The 19,470-nt window shown below is 41.6% G+C and overlaps 1 long non-coding RNA gene across 1 annotated transcript in view; it reads left to right on the forward strand.

Moving 5' to 3' along the window:
* The first annotated feature begins 7,687 nt into the window (after positions 1 to 7,687).
* The window catches only part of LOC141946829 (uncharacterized), a 44,294-nt gene continuing 32,511 nt past the window's right edge, over positions 7,688 to 19,470 (forward strand). Inside the window, exon 1 of the long non-coding RNA XR_012629943.1 lies at positions 7,688 to 7,839. This is a non-coding gene — a long non-coding RNA (uncharacterized LOC141946829). The remainder of the gene's footprint in view (positions 7,840 to 19,470) is intronic.

Here is a 19,470-nt window from a genome sequence, read left to right on the forward strand (position 1 = left end):
GGTAAATTTTACTTAATAGCTTTTCTTCTAAAAGGTTCCTGATTGCCAAATTTAGAAGAGACTTCACCCAACCTTCAGAGGTGTTCCTGGGTGTTTCTGCAGGCAGAGCTATCCTTTAGCACAGAAATTGCCTTGTGTAGTGTTGCAGGCTTGTTCACAGAGTTTGCAGGTGTGCCCCACATTTGCAATTAACTCCCAGTTTAATACTGGAGTGATTTTACTTTCCCATAGACTTTTTTTTTAATATCTGGTGAATGTTACAATGTATCATACTATAGCATAGCTATGGAAATGCCTCCCCATTTTAAATATTTGACTTTTATGTATTCTGTATTTAAATGAGGAGTAAACTGTCCCAGTAATTCAGTGTTAGATATTTACAGTGATCCACACAACCACAGGAGTATTAGGTAGCAACAGAAATTAGTCAAAAAGTTGAAAAAGAAAAAGCAAACAAACAACTTTCTGGTTTTCTGTTTGATTTTAAAGTACTTGATGTAGGAACTGTGCCTGATATTAACAAGTTATACTTACTTTCTGTTCTATAAAAGATGAATCTGTTCATCCATCAAATAGTGGTGTTTGCATAGCTAGCGAAGTCTAAGATACTGTCTGATGTTAGGACATGGAATACTTTAGGACAGGGACCATTTAATGTATACAGATTTACACCTGAGATTACTAGATATTGGTATTCACATCAGGCAAAAAAAGACTAAATCAGTTCACATGATGTTATAGATAAGCAAACAAAATTTATGTTTCAAATTTTAATCTATTAAGACTTCTAAGATGCAGAGAGGTTCTTAGTCTAAAATGATTAATTTGCTACTAATATTTTAAACTACAAAAAGCTCAAATTCAAATGCTGTTCCAAGACAAATAGGCAAAGAGAGAGTATTTTTGTCAGAAAGGTTTTGTGTGTGCTTGTATGTTGACACGCAAATGTAATATGTCTGGAAGATGTTGCTATGTCTAATGACACAAAAGAGAGTAAATTGTAGAGCCTGATTATCAACAGATAACAAGACATACTGTATATAAATAAATGCTCAGCATCAAAACCCATTATTGGATTAGCTATATAATCATGTTTCAGGCTGTAAGTCTGTGCTGACAAATGAACACTTTTCATTTGGCTCAAGGTCCTCATCAGCAACGGAACTAATTTTACATTCTCACCCATTAAGTGAATAAGATGTGGAAAAAGCTGTCTGCTTTTTGAAGTGTAAATTTGCTGCTACAGGCTGTGCAGACCAAAGCTCTTTTGAAGCAGTGAAATGAGATCATCTCTAGGGACATGTGAACCTGACAAAGTTTAGGTCATTTCTGTGGAAGGTATGGCAGGGGGGAGCCATTTGGATATGGTTTCAGGATTGACTTATATGGGGCAATTTGGAAGATGCTGAACTTTACAAGCTTTTTGTTCAAATTTGTGAGAGAACTTGAACTGGAAGCACAGATGCAAGCTTTCAGCCCTCGGAAAGAAACCTCCATAAACATCTGAACTGGGTACTTGGCCAGCACAGTTGGGAGTGCTAAGCAGGCTGTGTGCTGAGCCTCTCCTACTCAGCAGAACTTAACCAAGTTCTTTTTAGGGGCTGGATACCTCACCTGCTTTCTCCTCACCCCCCAACACACCCCCCCCCACCCCCACACACACACCCCCCGCCCCCAGGAACTAACTTGGATCTCTTTCTGGAAAAGGCACTGGAGGTGGAGGAACTAGACCATCACGTCTCACTTTCCACCCCTGAGAAGTCTCCCAGGAAAGAGGAAAATCACAGCTCTGTACCTCATCTGGCTGCCAGCCCCATAAATTGCAGCATGGCACCAGCTTTCGCTTGCCCTCTGACAGCCCCTGGCTGCAGGGGTGCATGTCCTGCCTGTGCCTGTGGGAGAGAGGCATGCTGGGCATGGAGGGCAGCATGGACAGAAGGGGAAGGGGAGAGGAGTCCTCAGAGGTCTCAGTAAGGATCCCCTTGGTCAGCTACTGTAAGGGGCAGAGATTACAATAAGTTCTAGGCCTTCCGTGCTAGGGAGCAGTGTTGTGATGCACCACAGTTCAAGCAAGGGTGATGAAGATGGTGCTGACACCAGCTTAGAAGAGTCTCATGAGAATAATTTAACTTTTTAGACTTCCAGACACACAAAGCAGTGTTTAACCACTGTTTAGGATCATGAAAAAGTATCCCCAGGCTGTGTTGAGCACCTAACCACAATGTTTTTCATTTGCAAACCATCTAAAAATTAAGATAGACTTTGATTGTTCATTTGTTAATTTGATTTCACCCCCTTCCCTTTGTTTGCTCACTGGAACAAGATTGTATGGCTTAGGCTTTTGGTCTTCCTTGGAAAACGTGCAATTGTTTCATCCACCACTTTCTGAGGTCTTGTAGCCCACCAGTGGTCCATGGACCACGAGCTAAGAAACACTGTGAAAATTCTATATAGTGCTGTGTGCGTATAATGAAACAAAAAAAAAAAATTGCAGGAAGCCCATCCTGGCATGTTTGCATGAGAATATACATCCTTGATATGCTGCTGTGTCAACTGGGCTAGTTAAATTTTAGTTCAAGCACCTTGAGCATATGGTTTTGAAATTGTTTTTCTAAGTGTAATGGCTATCAAAGAGTAAAGATGTTTGTCAGGCACTTGTATAAAGTGACAACAGGTTTTTTAAAGTATCCTCTAGGCTAACGATGGCACTGCTTTCTCCCACAGTGTTTTTAACCATATATATTAATATCATGTAGGAACATCTGACCAGCAGAAACCTAGGTGGGCAACCTCTGTGGAGTCTTCACCTAAAAAATAAACTGAAATAAAGGCAGCTGAAAGAGAGATTTTGCACTCCCTTCCCTGAGCTCAGCTTTCCAACTTTGCTGCTGCTGATGTTACGCCCACTAGCAGGCTTAGTAGTCTACTTGCCTGAGCACACAGACAAAGTTTTTGGCCCTTGGAGCAGCCCCTCTGCAGTCAGCATCGATTATTCAGGACCTCCCCTTCACTTTCCTCATCAAAATAAAGCTGTTAATAATACTTCTCTACCTCACTGGCATGTTATGAAAGTTAATTAATTAATTGATGTCTGCAAAAGACTTTGAAAGTATAAAATGGTGTGGAAGTTCTAAGCGCTATGTTGTGAAGGTCTCCCCTTCCCCAGCTTAAGGCAGAATGAGTTAAAGTTAGCCAAAGGGGATAAGAGAAACAAGAGAGACTTTATGAGTGTATCAGGGGAAAAGGAAATACTAGAGAGAAAATAGACCCATTAGCAAATGAGGAAGGAGATGAAGTTAATTATGATTTTAAAATGGATGAGCAATAGAACCGCTTTTTTTTTAAAGAAAAAAAATCAGTCTTTAACAAAAATAATAAGGACTGACAATTAGGAAGAAGCGAAGGCCCTGTGAAAACAGGTGTTTGATTAAAAAGTGAGGGGGAGAAAACTTGTAAAACATGAATATATGTAAATGAGCAAGTGTAGATGAAACTCGTCTTAAGAGCAATGTGAAACTAATGCATTTTTCCAAATATTTACAAGTAGTCTGGAAAGACCATGGCAGACGGGGAAAAGCCATATCAGAAAAGAAAAAGCAACAAAGCCACAAAAACGCTAATGTTATTAAACAATGCTAGTGCTTACTGGCCAGTAAGTATTCATCTGTACTAAAAGTGAGAAACACAACGGAGTGAGAAGGCAAGCATCACATCCGTTGGGTTATGAAGCCATACTACACAAATGAGGTTTTGTTATAGAGTTACAAAATACAGCAATGAGAAAGCCAATACATGTTGGGTCAGATCCAGAGTTGCTGCTCTGCCTCTTTACACCAGCAGGTCTATTTGTAACATCAGAACTTGAGTAAATCATTTGACAAAAATACCTTGCAAACTTGTGTCTGAGAAAAGAAATCCAAATTGGCTTTGTTAGGAAGGGTGTCATTTGGGCTGGAAATGGCAGTATGAGGCCACATAGAAAGTGATCTGAAGACAAAAATTAAAATAGAGTCTGGTTGTAAATATGTTATGATTATTTCAGCATAAAGAATGATTAAGACATAATTATAAAAAGAAAAACAAGTTACTGTGTGAGCAGCAGAACTAGGACACCCTGGTTCCCGGTGTGTTTAGATGCTGTGGTTGGGGATTCTCTGGTGTCTAATAGGTTTCCTCTGTGGCAGCTCCTCCGAGGTGGGGGTGGGCTGGCGCCTTGATGGGGCATTGGTAGGGGAGCACTTTGTGATACCTGTGATAGCCCTGTGTGTCTGAGACCTACACGACCTCCAAATGCAACTGAGGTCAAAATGTCCAACCTTTCCAAAAGTTAGAGGAGGACAGGACTTGGAAAGGGTGATCACATTTCCCACATCCATTGGAAACTCAGATTTAAAAATCTTGCAAAGGGGTAAATTCTGAGTGAAAACTGGAATGTCACAAATGAACAAAATGCTCTGAATTTTGAGACTCTGTCCCTCTTTCTCTTGTTTCTAAAACACTGTGTCTAAACAGATGGACTGCATACAGATAGTAACTGTAATGATCTTATTTTCATACCTACTTCTTAGCTACTATTTTAGAAGCTCCCCCCCCCCCCCCCCCCCCCCGCCAAAAGGACAAAGTATTTTTCCAAGAGCTATTTGTTTCCTTTTAGTGTAAAGAATTAAGGAAATGGGGAGTTTCTATACTGATTATTTTGAGATATATTATTTTTCAAAACCACTGTTCTGAGTCTCAGACTGTCGAACACGTACACCCACCTATGTTCAACAGAATTGTTTTTTGCAGAGATTGGTGCATACAGAACTTCAGGCAGGTTAAATTTGCCTATTGCAGGGAGGGGATCAGAGCTAACTTACAGTTTATGATATTCAACCTTCAGTATAAAGCTTGATCTGCAGAACCTGCTGAGTATTAGGGCTATGTCTCCATTGTTGTACTGGGAACTGAATGAGGACAAGGGCACTATTTCTTGTCTGTAATCAAGAATTATCACTGAGTTACATGGGGCATCCAGTAGCTTCTTATATGAGAACAGAAGGATGCAACTCTTTCTAAGGACGTGGGAATAATGTTATGGTGCTTCCTTTTCATGTCCAATTACTGTTCTTCTCTACTCATTAATACCAGAATTTTTAAAAGCTTCTAATCCTATTAGATTTCACATTTAAAAAAATGTGTCCTACATGGTTTCACACCGGTGGAGAGGTCACAGCACACATGGACTGAGAAGCAGAAATCCCCTTAAACAGCAGGAACTGTGTAAGTAACACCTTGAATATGGTTTTGAGAAAAGTGACTTAGCAGTTTTCATAGCTGTAAAACTGGCTCACAGATGCACGGAAATCTATGTAGAAATATACTGCCCTGTTTACCATCAGGATTACAAAGCCCAGAATGGAAAATGTAGAAGGAGTGATATGAAAACGCAGCCAGCATATGTTTTATAAGAGCAGCAAGGCTCAGAGAGCTCAGCTCCCACCTGTAACCAGTCCTCTTCCAATGGCTCCAACACAGTTACGTTTGGAGTGGCAGTTTTACAGTGGGGAGGATTAGTGCACCCACAGAGCACTCCTCATCCTCTCCTCCCGCACCCACAGAGCCCTCCTCATCCTCTCCTCCCTTTGGGTCACATATCTGGGGAGCACCCATGCACCTTCGCCTACTGCCGGGCTAGCGTTGAGCATGAGGATGTGGGTTTGCACATCCCAATTCCTTCTGTGTTCCTTAAGGTCCTGGTTCCCCCCTTCCCCTGGTTTCCCTTGCAGATTTGTTTATTTCTTAATAGTGCAATGTAGTATATTGTGCGTTCACTGGGAGCCTAAAAAAGCAAGACAGATTTTATCATTTGGACTGTAGATATCTAATGCCCATTATGGGCTGACTAAATTTAGTAGAGTGGCAATTCACCAGACTACTAAATTTAGTTAGGCCATCCGGTCATATCATTTTACTTAGCTTAATATTGGATATCATAAGATAGGGCCTATCAAACAGTATGGCTCCAGCTTCCCTAGCTGCAGATTATATTATCATTATAGCTTTTCAAAACATTCATGCTGACTTTTTTAAAACCTTGACATTTTTTTGTTTGTATATTTTGTTACAAGTTTGCAAAGATGGTCAAAATTCATTGGGTTTTCACTGTAAATATCCCTGTTAAAAAAAAAGAAAAAAGAAAAAAACCGACTCTGCTTTCATTTTAAGGAAAAACTTTGACTTTCCCTGTTTAACTTCAATTAGAACAGGATGAATTTTATCATCAAAGCTAGGTAGACAAGGTGGAGTCCAACTTGGAGAGAAATTTTTCAATGTTTTTCATTGTCTTCATGCATTTCTAGTTGCCATTGAATCTCAGTTCTATTCCAGACAGAAAAAAAAGCTTTATGAGAATCCAGACAACCTGGACTGTGACAGCAAGAAGGAGTTCTCAGTGCTATAAATTCAAACTTGTCTTGTGCACAGTAAACGGGAAAGAGATCTTGGTAAGGATCCCATGCACAACAGCTGGAGTTATGGTGATGGGATCAAATGTGACTAACAGAATGGCATGTACAAACTCATCAGCCCTGCTATAATTCTTCCTTAGTATATGGAAAGAAAATTGCAGTAGCAATGTTCTGGGAGCCTGTAAACTTAATCTTTTTTGGTAGGCCTTAAAAGGGAGCCAATGTCTCTCCATCCTGAGTCAATCATTTGCTATCCAAGTAAACTGAACTGAGATCATCTAGATGCTGGTCTTCGTTTCTAATGAGCTTTCACAGTAAAACAGGAAATAATAATCTTGAAAGGGGAAAAAAATGGTCAAAAATCAGCCAGAGAACATTTAAAGGTTTGTTCTGAACAAGCAGAGCTAAGAAAAAGGCCTGAGAAAAGTGTGTCCTGGGATCACTCACAGTTAAAGCACTGATTAATTAAGCAGAGGGTCATTCTTCAGAAAGACTCAAGGGCAGTTTTGGCCCTGGGGCTGTAATTTGGACACTTCTGGAGTTCTAGATACACTGAGCTATTCTGTGCCTGGCCTGTGAATATGTGCATTCTTCTGGCTGAACAATGGCATCTTTATTCAAATAGGAGCAACTAAGTAAGTGGCTGTCTCCTAATATGGGTGGTATTTCTTCCTGCTTTGCCTCAATCTCTGCTGCTTTCCCGTTGCCTTATCAGTGCTTTGTAGCACAACTTACAAAATGAAATCTATTCATAATACTAAAAAACCTCCCCCTTTTACAGACACAGGAAAAAAAGCCCCAAATGCTTACATATCCTCCAATTCTATGGCAGGGTGTTTACTTTTTTAAATGCAATTCTGCTTATCTGACACTGGTTTGGAAATTAATAAAATGGTGCCTGGCTTTTATTGTTTTGACTATGGGAAGGAAATTAATCCACAACTATTACAAGTGTTTGATCCAAACGAGCAGAGATAAAACTATGGTTTCAAGAAATGTCATTCCCTGTTTGTCAGGTGTCCTAGTGCACCTGACATGTCTGATTTATTCCTCCCATGTTTAGCAGCAACACTGTCCAGGTAGATGATGCCCATTCATCTTGCTTTGTGTAGGTATTTCTTCAGGGTGGCTTTATTTATTATGCCTTAACTACTGTTTCTTCTTACTCACTAGGTTTAGCTCTGCCAGAGGTTAGAAAAGAGGTTGTTTGTCTGAAGAGACAAGGGTGTGGTGAAAATACTCAGTGCCAGCCAAGTGAACCAAAACACTATCTGAATTACAAAGCAGGCTGGAAAATAAAATTTAACTGACAGAAGATCTGGACGCCACCTGTGCTGAGAGACAGAGAGAAAAGGAGTCCTAAGAACTGGTCATGTACAGCTCCCTGGAGGTAGGTCTGGAGAAGGGGGCTGTGCCCCCTCAAATCCACTCAGCAGCTCACAGCAGTAGAGTGGGATTTATAGCATTACTGCATGGGGAAAACTAATGTCAGTGTTTATGCAATGTTGCTTGGTATTGTTAATAGTTAATTTGGTGAGAGCAGGCTCACTGTAAAACTGTACTGCAGAAATCTGTGACTTCGCTTATCGTGAGGACTGGGCTGTGGCACCATGCACACACCAGACCTGTCCCAAAACCCACTACAGCTAACTGACAGCTGCTGGAATCACAGGGATTGGTGCGGTGGGACAGACATGTTACTTGTTTCCACCAGAGCCCAGGCACCTTCCAGCTGCGTGTGCCTCCACAAATAGCACTTCCTGAAATACTTCTGAATGTCCTAGATCTGCATAACCACCAAAAGACACTGTACAGAGCACTGATTTGGTATTTCGTACAACGGCAATGTAATCCAAAATAGACCATCCTCAGAGTGGAGACCAGCTTCCTCTTCCTCTGTGAGAGCCCAGCCACGCATGTAGGCAGCCCCTGTCCCTCTGCCCAGCAGCTTTCACTCCTCCCCACCACCCCGTGAGCACCCAGCAGACCAGCAGCCATGCTGGAGGTGCCCCCATCCCAGCCGCTGGGGCAGCCTGGCAGCGGTGGCCCTAGGTGGAGGCATGAGTTTTCACAAACCATGTGACTATCACCTAAAGCTCCACTGACACACCTGGCAGTCTCTGGGACAGGGACAAAATGAGAGGGAAAATGACTGCCATTATTCTTAGTGGCTGGCTGTTGGGTCCCTCTGACCTGCTAAGCAGCACGTACTGTGGGAGAGGGTACTGAGTGGATCTGCCTCCCCTTGCCTGCGTGGGGAAGGAAGCCACAAGCAGAGCCCTGAAGGAGTCTGGAGAACAGAAGTTTTGCATTAGCGATGAGCCAGAGTCAGTTACTCGTATTTAAACAGTACCGAGCTCTGGGGAAATTCAGATGTAGACCTGAAATACATGGCTTGGCAAAAGACTGTTTTTACTGTCACATGTCTGACCTCTTGAAAATAACATTAATCCAAAAGTTAAACGTGTTCAGCTGACAGTGATAGAGTATTTGTGTTAAGGAGGAAATTTTTCAAAGGCAAAAAATCAACTTAGCGGTGTGTTACAATTGCCTCATTGACGTCCTACAGAAGGCCTGAGTGCAGCAGGTTTTGGGGGGCTTTCAGCTGCAGTGAGGCACTCATTGCACTGAGGGAGTGAGGGGTGAGCCCCCACTAAAAGAGCTGTGTTTCCAAAGGGGGTTCTGAAGATTCATGATCTTTCTCGACACTTTAAATACAATTACTTAGGAAATTATTTCTCCTGGTTTAGTTTCCAAGTAGGCAGTTAGACCTGGCAACCACAGACACAGATCTTGTAACTGGCTTTGATGCGAGAAAGCAACATTGCCATAATTCTGGAGATATCCCTTTCTTTTCTGAACTACATTGACAGCTCATGATACCAGCATGTCAAAATGACATTCACTCTATATTACACAGAGCGTATAAAAGCTTGTGTTTACATTTTGTCTCCTTTGCCCTTTTCAATTTTGCTTTATTTTTTTATAGTTTTGTAACTTAAGCAGTACATATTTGGGGATGTTTTTTTCCATGCCTTGTCTAGCTTTATGGCTTGTTCTGGCTGAGGCATCCTTACATGATTTGATTTTACAAGAAATATAGGCTGGCCCATATGTATGTAATTGTTCCACAGTGAACCAATCTGTCTGGAGCACTGGGGGAAGATACACATTAATACTTTCTTTTGTGCTATTTACAAACTAAATTGCTAGATCTACAAATGATGCAAAATATTAGGAACTGCAACAATAAGACTTGTGCTAGTTATAGCAGGAAGCATAAAAGTATGGTGGAGCCAGAGAAACACTCATCAGAGTAATATTTTCATCAGAAACAGAATGTATTGTAACCAGGGGAGATAAGCATGAGTAGGCAAGGCTGACTATGCTTAGAGCCAACATGCAGCAGCAGCTACAGATCACACATTGCTGAGTGAAATCTGAAAAATCGAAGCCTGGTTCTGCCACTAGGAAGAGCCCCTCCCTGCTCTGAGTGGGTGTGGAGCAGGGGGCAGGTAGTGGGGACTACCAAAGTGTGCCAAAATGCATCTGTGCTGAAAGCACCGAGCAGCCCATGGCACTAGCCAGGAGGAGAGGCTGAGCTGTGCCCAGGTGCTGGAGACCTGCCACTCGGTCCTTATGCTGGTGGCAAGTGGCCCTCTGACACCAGAGAGTTTAAGGAAGCAGCACAAATCCAAGTGGGTTGAGAGCAGGGATCCATCATGGAGGAGCTGGTTACCCTTTGCCACGCAAAGAAATGCGGGAGGACTTTGGTGTTTCCAAGTCAGAGAGCAGTGGAGAAAACAGACAAGAATTGATGCAGAGGTAGAGTAGCAAACCTTGCTTAACGGAGGGTGCATTGCAGTGGTATCAGCAATGTGGAGTCGGTGCTGCAAGTGCCGCATAGTAGGACTTATTTAAAGAGGCTATTGTAAAAGTCTTCGAGGCAGTTAATTACCAGTTTTTGTTATGTCAGGAACTCCTTGAGTTAAAGCAGAAAGAAACTATTCATGAATATGTTCCAGTTCTGTAGTTTAATGGGACAATTTTTTAAAAAAAAAAAGAAAGAAAGAAAGAGAGAGAAACTGATAAAATGATTTAGTTCATGGAAGGATTGAAAACCCTCACAAAAAAAGCTGAAATTACATATTGTGCCCCATCTACTCTTGCATAAGCCATTGAAATTGCTGGAGACTTAATTGGACTAATCGTCCATTACAGTTATGCATGAGCCTTAGGGAGCACACAGGGTGCATACGGGCCAAAGCATCAGCCTATGAAAGAGAGAGAAATTATCCAATAGCATTTTTAAAAAAGTAGATGTCCAGGTATGAAAAGCCAAGAGGCTTGGCTTGCATTTAAAAAGTATTAAGAGCAAGTGAGGAATTTCATTTAATTTATTCACCAAGTGGACTTGAAGAGGTGTGAAAAAAGGACAGAAGTGACTTTAGGCAAGAGAGAGCTTTCAATGGAAAACAAAAATCTACAGAGGACATTAATGTAGACTCATTCCCTTCCTGCTTACATGGGTTTTTTCCTCCACACCTCCCTGTTTGCTGTGAAGTTACTGATGGGCCATGGTTATTGCAAGCAGATTCAGGCCTAGAAATTCCATCTGATCAGAACAAAAGTCATATTGCATACTGTGTATTGAATTAAACCACAGATATTGGAGTAAATGGCAGTTTAGAGCCTCTCATACTATCAGTATTCTTCAGACATTTACTTTGCTGCCTTCCACTGTTCAGAACACCCTGAAAATCACCAACACATTTACTGAATTGAGGTTTAAAAGCAACTCAGAAACAGAAACAAATCACAGTTCTTAGCTCTGCTGAAGGTTAGAAGAATACTGTTGCCAAGGGGGTGCTTCCTGCGTGCACCTGAGTACCTCCAAAATGACCTGTCATATATACATGTGTCCTAGTTTCTTTTTTACAAAGAGACTTTGTTAGGAATTAAACCTACCTCTTGGGAGAAAAAATTAGTCCAGCATACCAGAATACCCATCTTCCTAATTCTTACCATGCCACAGACTGAAATCCCAGACCTGCTCATATATTAGGAAGCATCTTGGAGAAAGCTTTTATGATTTTGTACCTATAAACACAATAATCTCTCAGGATATAGAGACAGTGCAGAGGATATCAAACACAGTCTGTTTGGTCTTTTCACTTTGTATTACTTGCATCTTCTCATCCCTGGTAAACTTCTCTGTGCTCAGCTTTTCAGAAGTCCCGTGACGCTCTACGCCAAACACCTTAGGTGATGATACTACTGTAATGTAGGGCTGACCACACTGTAGAGGTTGTCAGCCTCTCAATGGTGCCCTCTTCCCAGGGCTGGTTTCCCATTTGGCATGCTGCTTCCCACTCCTCCCTGCTCCCACTCCCCTCCCCTGCCCAAGGGCTTTGCTCTGGGTTCGAGAGCCCTTCTGCTGCATGCCAAACTCCGGGGAGTTCAAGACATGAGGCTTTTGCTGTGTTGCTCTTTAAAGTGCTAGCTTGGTCTTACTAATGTATTTTCAATGGTTGGGATTAGCAGAGTTTGTAAGAATGTATCAGACCTGTCAGGTTTACAAGTCCACTCACCACCTCCACCTCTTACATATATTTTAAAATAGCTAATTAGGAGATAATGCCAGTGGAACCAAATACTGTCACAAGATAGTGATCTCGCACCGCTATAGAAATTGTAAGTGGAAATGTTTATTTTCAAAGGGAAGAAACACTGATCATGTGCCTAATCCTATAATTCTTAAACAAGTAAAATTCCTGTAGATTTCAGTAGAGCCTGAGGTGACAACATCCTATTACTGTGGTAGTATTTCTGGGTACCAAACGGCCGTAAGTGATGCAGTCATTTTCTCCAAATGATACTGGTGCAGTATTGGAACAGATGTTTCCCTTACCTTTATTAGCCTGTTGTATCTCCTAACTTGGAGGACAAATTTTGCATGTGCTTCATTGCGCCAGCTTAGATGATTTTTTTTTTTTTTTTTAGATGTGCTTTAGGAAGCAGTGAGCTGTGGTTTGGATGAAATTATGCTTGTTTTTAACTTACTGACAGTTCATAATGGTGATACACAAGTCTGTGTTTCTACTGCAGGCTCCCTTTGGTACAGTAAGGATCATCTCTGTTTAAATCAAAGATGGTCTTTCCTCTGTCCTTCAGGAATTTTGGAAACAAGGGTTGTCTTAAATTCACCTTTCAGGAATAAACCACCTTATAGTTCCAGTGAGGTGAAGGAGTACACACTGGCAACAGGTACAAGTTCATTAGCTGTTCTGGCATAACTGCCCCTGTGCTGCTCTTCCCCAGTAGTAGATGTGAGACAATTTGGGGCAGCTTTACCTCTCTCTCAGGCTTATCCTTGTGTCTGTATTCCCACTAGCGGTGCTGGTAGGGGCTGCGCTTTGCAAATCCTCCCCCAGATCACCTGCCAGGGAGTGTTAATGGGATGGGTACATTCGCCTTTACTGCCTCCCCCCAGGGAAGCCTTCTTTCCACTGCATCTCTGGCCTCACTTTAGATAACAGGGTTGTCTTACAGACAGGTGAATACTGCAGTGGAAATTGGAGGCAGATGCAGAGCTGCTTTCAGAGAAAAGCCTGTCAATGAAAGCATGGAGGTTTATCCCAGTCAGAATTCACTTGCACAAGTCGTTAGTGCTTCACCATGGAAGGTGGCCAGAGGGTTTTAGAAATTACTGCTGCTTTCATGATTAATGAAGATTCACCCTTCCATTGGATTCATTCCATCTCTAACCTGCTGTAATTGTTCTGATTTTTATTTTTTACCTTGTTCACCAGTTCATGTCTAAATACAAGAAGATGTTTATATTGCATACATTCAGCTTTAATTGGCCCTTAAAAGAAGGTGTTGATTAGAATCTTCTCAACATCAACAGCTCGCTCGCACAACATTCTCTAATTACTGTTTATTAATTTAGTTCAAGTGGCATAGTTGAAAGCCCTGCTCAGATGGGAGAAGTAAATTGTCACTGGTATTGAATATGTAAATTATGTGCCATGTAAGTTTCCATGAAGAATGTTTAAAGTTAAATGCTACACACATAAAGCCTTCTAGTTTCATCTAACCCAGCCATATGACAGCTTTGCAAAAAGTGTCATGAAAATTTACCAGCCCTGGCAAAAAACCTACTTGCCTATCCTTTACTTTTTTCTATTAACATAATCATGACGATAATAATAATTTATTTGCCAGTCAAAAAAAAAATCATTCATGCTGGCTGGCTGGAGATTTGCAAGGCTGCCAATTGAATCTGAACTACATGTTGCTGTAGTATAGACATTCAGCAGCCTGGATTTGTTGCCCTAGTGCAGTAACCCTTCCTTCTCTTTAATTAGCTTATAAAGTCAGAATTTCTTAAACAAAGTACTCATTAAACATTGCCTGGTTACATTACTTTAAAATGCAATTAAAAGTTTTAAGAGTGCTGCGGAGTTTGTGTGCCATTGTCAGCGTCCATGTCACTCACTATCAATTTCCACCCACTCACATAGATCAGAGGCCTCCCATTAAATATAGATGGCACTTCATAGCTCTTGTATATAGACTAGGCATAAAACAATACACTGATGAGGACAACCTGACTGCATCTTATACTGCAAGGAATAAGAGAGGAATGGAGGGGAAGATATTCTAGAGGAAGGAGGACCCAGGAGTCTTTGTTGTCTTTCCACCTCTGCAGTTGTCTCTCTCTGACCCTTTGCGTGGGAGTAGCTGCGCATTGCTGGTGAGTGTGCTGCTTCTAAGTCTTCCCAGACAAAGCTGCATGGGAATACCATGCAGTTATTGTATTATGCATCTGAAACAATGAGACCAGACATCGTGTTAAAAGAGAAAGAAAAATAACGAACGCCTGAATGCTGCCTGGGCCTTCACCCAGTCCTCACACTCTTGCTGGCTGCTGTTATCGTGAATGGCACTAATCAATTCCAGGAAATCTCTACACCAAGCATTATGTCACATGCGATTACATCATTCCCTCTAACCTCTAGGGCTTCCTGTTGACATCTTTGGAGCTCTTCTACTACCAACTGGTATTAGAAGAAATGCCAAATGGTATTTTTAGTAATTTCTGCCTGCCAAAAGGAATCCAAATGTTTCCATTTTGCAGCTTTCACCTGCTGGATCTCATCTTTGCTCCTTAAAACAAGCAAACCTTTGTGGGTCTGCTTGGGGTCTCCCCAGGTGTTTGCATAAAGGATGGTGGGACCGTGTGAGGGGTTTAAGACAGAAGGGGCTAATGCCTCTGCAAAATTTATTTATTCTTAATGTCTACCAGATTGCTAATCCAGCCTGTCAGTCGTGTAACTTCTGTTATAACTTCCATCCCAGGACCCCATTTCTCTGTTTCTTTCTGAGTTCTCTCCTAGGTGATGCTGCTTCCCAGTGTGGGCTATGTTTCACCTCGTGGTTGATTTCCAAGCGTCATCTCATAGGGCATTCCCCTCTCCCCTTGCAGGGCCATCCCTACAGGTATGTAGGAGCCATTTCTCTCTTGGAACAGGCAGTGATACCCCATCAGCTTCTCCTTGCAACCCCCACTTTTCCAACTGCTCAGCTGAAAAAAGCAGGGCTCAAAGTCTTTCCAGATCTAACTTGCAAGATTATTCCTTCTTGAAACCACTATGTTTCTTGGTTTGCGTGGTTTTTTATTATTATTATTAGTCTGGTTTATAGCTTCCTTTCATTCTAACAGTTTGATTTTTGTGGCTGTTTCTGTGTTTGTTCACTGCTGCAGTAGGTATCAACAACATGATTAAATTCCAGCTCTGACTGTTGCAACATAAGCACTCTGCCTTCATTATCCACGGTGCCTAAAACTATTTGATCTCTAATAAGTTCACCTGCAAGTGTGTCTCATTTGCATGATGAGTCTAACTGGTGCAGCCTGGTTGCATATTGGTCTGTAATTTCAGTTTCTCTTCGATCAGATGCATCAAACAGAAGGAACTATTAGAATTGCCAGCAACTGTGGTTTGTTAATCATGCCAGAATACTAGGAGTATTACCAGGCAGCCTTACTAGGCTGGAGAAATCCACTTTTAAAAGGCATGGGAGAACTTCTCATGTGGGGTCACATGCAAACCAGCACTGTGCTGGGCATAGCGGGTCTGGTTTGATGGCACAAGGTGTTAAGGTCACATCCAGCTCCTGAGCTGGCCATTCAGTAGCCTCCTTTGGTGAGCTGCACTTCCCATTGCCGCCAGCCCCAAGCCCGTGAGGGAGCTGTGCCGCCCAGCAAGGACCTCTCCCCTGGCCCATCAGGTTTAGAGCTGGGGGTGTCCTTCAGCATCTCTGAGGGTCTCTGCCTGACTGACCCCAGCTCACATCCATCCTCTCTGGTCCTGCACTTAGACCCAATTGACATTTATTCAGTGGTAGCACCTCCTTGGGCTTTACTGCCCAAAGTGTGCAGGGAGAGAAAATGTGTTTTCTTACACCAAGCTTTTAGGAACCTGACTGGTTTTTTGTGTCTGAAGTGGAAGCAGCAGACTTCAAAGCTAAATGTAAGTAGGAACAGCAGCTCAATAACTGTGAGACTCATAGCAATAGTGCTGAAAATGTGTCAAGTTGCCTGTTTCCTTTCTAGATCAAGCTCAGGATAGACCTGTGAGTTTTTCTGTGTTCAGTATGACTTTAAGGAATGTGATTTGCCCCATTGCAGCATCTCTTACTTCTCTGATTTAAAAATTCAGCTTCTTACATTGTAATATGTACCAAATACCTGCATTTTCATTTGAGACAATTTTTAATGGAGCTGAATGACCTCTGAGAACATGGAAATGTCTCTCAGATCCAAATGGGTCCTAGTCCGAGTTCTCATTTCATACACAAAACCGACTGTTTTCTTTTGTTCTTGGGCTCTCACAGAAACTAAAAAACTAAACCAAGCAGAACCAAACAAAAGAACTCTGAGGATCTCATCAGCAGTATTTGCTTTGCACATGAACAGTCATTTTTCCCTAGCACATACTTCCAAGAATTTTTTAAAATGTCATTCATACATCATCTGCCCTAGCAGACAATAGTTGTTCCAGAGAAGCTGTTGCTCTCTATTAGGTCAGTGATCAGTGAACTAAACATTTTCTACTTAGGCCTTCATATGATAAAAGCCTAAGAGCTTTGAAGGAGCCATTACAGACTATTGCCCAGAAGAAATATCCATTTGAACATTCAGCAATTATGTACTTCTATAATAGCGTGTAAAAGGAGCTCTGGACCCATTATGGGTTATTGAGTAAATAATGTATTTTTAAAAGTGTCTAAGTAATTTATATGATAGCCTGTATTGGCAGCAAAGAGTGATTGTAGACTAAACATTCTGTCTTTCTTTCTTTTTAAAAATCTCATTTAAATCCCTAAATAGCAATTAAAAAAAGAAATCCCTGATGCAGTTTCAGTATTTCTACAGTAGTCAATAGCTAATGGCTCTGTCTTTACTCCACCAAGGCTGCCATTTTGTGCTGAGCCAGTTTCCTCTGCTCTGACTTACTTTTTTTGTCTTGATTGGATAAGACAGGAGGATTCATTATCAAATATAATATAGAAGTGTCCAGAGGCCTCCTGGAGGTCAGACTCACAGTCATCAGACCTACCCATAATCAGGAACAGCCACTAGCCAAAAAAGCCACGAGTCCAGAGAGAGAAGACAGGAAGCTGTCAGTCCCTATTTCAGGGAAAAATTGAGGCTTGGAGAGTGGAAATATGTTGTCTGAGATCATGCAGGGGACAAAGAACCTCTGCCTCCCAAAACCAAGTTTGGTTTCCCTGCTTTATGTTCGGACCTTCTATGGAAAGGTGCAGTCTGAGATCTCATTGCAGTGGATCCTCAGTGCTAATGCAAACAGCTCCTTTATCAGATGCCCGCAATAGTCTTGCTTCAGACCACTGCACTCAGCCCTTTCAAGCATAGACCCTGGTCAAAGCAGATAGGAAAATACTGCAGTTAAAAAAAATTGTATTGCAGCAACAATGCACCATGAAACAGATGTGCTGGAAAACAAACTTGTTTTCTACTCTTAAGTGTGGAGTAAGTTTTTCTTAGTCCTCCCCTTTATTCATCATACTGTTTCCTGCCATGGCAGGGGTAGTCAGCTCTTTGATAATTTTCTGTCAAAAATTGCAAGAATAAATTGAAACAGTTGTTTTTTAAGAAACAGTGGTGTTTGAGCGGTGCTAAATTTTGGAGATTATCTTGACATCCCCAAATACCTGTTAAGCCAAGCAGCCTATAGTGCCACAGGGACACTACCGTACTTATGGGTACGGTAATGTCCCTTTTACACGATACATGTACATTAAAATGGTGCAATGTGCCTGACTTGAGGGGACAAAAGTAAAACAATTCTGTGCCTATGGTGATGTTCCACCTTAACTCTTTTTGATGGCACCTTCCCTGGCATAATTTAGAGACAAAGTCACTTGATCTGGTATTCTTGAACCCGTAGGTCCAGACCTGTGTTGTAACTAATTTTGCACATGAAATACCCTAACAGTCAGCAGGAAGCAGACGTCTGTTAACATGACTGTCAGGAGTTCTGATTTCCTTTTTTAGAGGCTATGTAATGCCTATCCCTGCATATGCATGTTGTGTGCTTCCCATAGCTAGCTATGCTCTTTAGTCACACCTCAAGAACATCACCTTTAGACCTGAATTTGAATACATCTGTATAATTTCTCATTGTTTAAGAAAAGTGGTTTTGATTCAATGAATGAAAATGCATCATTTTGGCTCTCCTCTGGGGGATGACAGAAGACAGGTCTCTGTGGCAAGGCCACTGGCACATAAGAGTCTGTTTTTCATGTGTTTGGAAAGATGCAAAGAGGAGAAAAAATACAAGGGTGCCAAAGAGCACATAGTTCAAAAAACAAAAAAGAAAGGGACTGACTTAAAGAAGAAATGGTAAGGTAGTAGGCAGAAAGATGAAGTAAAAAAAAATTGGAGAAGGACAAGTAACAGACAGAAATAAATGGAGAAGAAACAAGGTGAAAGGCATAAATACATTTAAGTTGTATTTGAGCAAAACATATAATGTCTAAGAAAGCAATCAGTCCCTCTCACTGTTAGACTGTACTTGTCACTTAGGAAAGGACAGTTATCTGTTGGGATAATTGACTGGAGTGGTGATGAAGCCTCCATCACTGAAGGATTTCAATGACAGAGTAGTCAAAAATCTGGGGAGTACTGTCAGGTGTTGGACGATCCCTTCCAGCTCTATTTTCTACCACCTCAGCGTCCCAAAGTGTATGAGTGGGAGCCGTAACTCAGTTGTGTGATTATGGAAAACCTGTTTCTGGCCCAGTCACCACCTTCTCAAATTCTGTAAAATCTCACAGAGTAAACAAGGCATGTACTTGGAGATGAAGTCTATGAGGAAGGTGAACATACAGGGGGAAAAAGGAAAAGGAACCGGTTGATCTGCAGGCAATATTTTCTTTTGAGCTATGGACCCAATGTCACAACCCTTACATTTTCCTCCTCATACTGAAGAGCCCCATTCTGCAACAAATACATAGTTTGGCTTAGATACAAAACCAAAGCCCTCACAACTTGAGATAAAAGATCCTGGAGTCTTTCTTCCAAGAACAGAGGTATTAATTGCTCCACTGTACTTCAACTCTAAATAATTCTATTCTTTCTTTCAAATAAAATTCCCCCTAATTTCAGCCAAAATCATTCTTCGCTTCCTTTCCTGGCTTCTCTTGAATGGTGGGTGATGAGAGGACACAGGTATGAAGTGGTCTGGGATTATTCCAGACTGATGACTATGCAAACCACCAGTTACCATTGCAGTACAAAACAAAGCATAAAACAGTCTTCTAAAAGAAAAATCTGGAGAGGCATCACATCAAGATGAAAGAAAGCTTCATTGTCCCATCTTGTTGAGTTTTTCAGGCCTAGCCAAGGGGATCTAGCAAAGCCCAGTGTGATAATGTCAGTGGTCCTCCCCTGAAGGTAGGAGGCTTGGATTGCTCTAGTACTGCCACA

The sequence above is a fragment of the Strix uralensis genome, chromosome 8 (assembly GCF_047716275.1).
Source record: "Strix uralensis isolate ZFMK-TIS-50842 chromosome 8, bStrUra1, whole genome shotgun sequence".
Classification (NCBI taxonomy): Eukaryota; Metazoa; Chordata; class Aves; order Strigiformes; family Strigidae; genus Strix; species Strix uralensis.